The 1,551-nt window shown below is 28.4% G+C and overlaps 1 long non-coding RNA gene across 1 annotated transcript in view; it reads left to right on the forward strand.

The window, feature by feature from the left end:
- Positions 1-330: 330 nt before the first annotated feature.
- LOC113787117 (uncharacterized) overlaps positions 331-1,551 on the forward strand; it is a 6,893-nt gene continuing 5,672 nt past the window's right edge. Inside the window, exon 1 of the long non-coding RNA XR_003473413.2 lies at positions 331-637. This is a non-coding gene — a long non-coding RNA (uncharacterized lncRNA). The remainder of the gene's footprint in view (positions 638-1,551) is intronic.

The following is a 1,551-nucleotide window of genomic DNA, read 5'->3' on the forward strand; positions in this document are numbered from 1 at the left end:
ATTTAGTAAAAAAAATATTTGAAGTGCTAGGTTAAAAAAATTAAATGATTAATAAATGTTAATATTATAAAATTATAGATGAGTAGTGTGTAATCATGTGATCCACTTAAACACTCAAAAAGAGTATCACCATTGTGCTAAATCTTCTTGTTAAGTAACTTAATTTGAAAATATTGTCGATATCAATAAACCTAGGGAAGAAAATTACAAGTCTATGTAATTTTCCTTATTTTAAAAAATAATTAACAACTTGAACCGTTTAACATCGTTAAAAAGTGGTTGTTTGTTCATATTTTGAAGGGATAAACAACAATTGTCAAATCATCTCAATCAAATGCAACAATTACCTAACATAGCTTTAAATATGCAATTATGCAACAAATTAGGCACCCTTATTTGGAACTCTATATTAATAAAGAGAAAATATTGCTTTTAGTGGATTCTTCACACAAAATCTTTAAACTTCAAATTGAAAAGAAAACTGAAATTTAGCGGGTTTTTTGTTCTCCATTTCACTATTGTGGAAGCTTTTGATTTTCTAAAAACCCTTTCTCGTGAAGGGATAAAGAAAGAAACCCCACCGCCGTCAAAAACCCTTCTTTCCATCTTCATTCATTTCCACACCCCTTCTTCTATCGTAAGCTTCTTCTTCTTTCTCTCACTTTACTGATAGGGTTTTTTAGTTATGACTTGACGTGATTATATTGTTCTTATTTGTCCTCTATCTTTATTTATCTTTTGTTTCTTTGCAAGTTTGATCTATTGATGTTCTGTTTGTTTATCTTCAAATAATTTATTTGATACATTAACCAAGACATGTTAAATTAAAATCCATTGTTTGTCATATTGCATTATTGATTAGAGGATTTCCAGTGAGTTTTACCCCAATACTCGATAGTCTTGTGTGTATGTGTTGGGAAAAAACCAAAGATAATTATCTCAATAATGCATAATATTTTTTTCCGTCTGTGCAGATAAATGACCAAACAGAAAATACAATTCCACATAGCAATAATAATTGGCATAAATTAAATATGAGACAAACACAATTTTGAACGTTGAAAACTTCCCCTCAAATTAAGAGAATAAGAACCACGAGACCTAATCCAGAAAAAACTTCCAGTATAATTATTAATGGGTACATCAAAGTCTTCCTAATAACAATAGGGAACATCAATCAACAACAATAACCTTATAACAACCTTGCACTAAAGCGGGTATGGCAAAGCAACTCAAGAGGTCAAACTACTATATTAAAATAACTAACTCCATGGTAGAAATAACCTATCAAAATTGTAGATAAATTTTGCTACACACGTGCTACCACTGCTAGAACTGAATTTCTTTTCTTTTTTTTGGTTGTCGTGCGTGTAATTACTGTTGCTGTTTTTTTTTATTTGAAATCCCTTTCCTTCCTTTTATTTTCCTTTACATGGGCCAAGCCCAATAAACCATATATTTCTTTTTTTCCAATAATAATAATAATAATAATAATAATAATAATAATAATAATAATAATAATAATAATAATAATAATAATAATAATAATAA

This window comes from Cicer arietinum, chromosome 6 (genome assembly GCF_000331145.2).
Source record: "Cicer arietinum cultivar CDC Frontier isolate Library 1 chromosome 6, Cicar.CDCFrontier_v2.0, whole genome shotgun sequence".
NCBI classification, from domain to species: Eukaryota; Viridiplantae; Streptophyta; class Magnoliopsida; order Fabales; family Fabaceae; genus Cicer; species Cicer arietinum.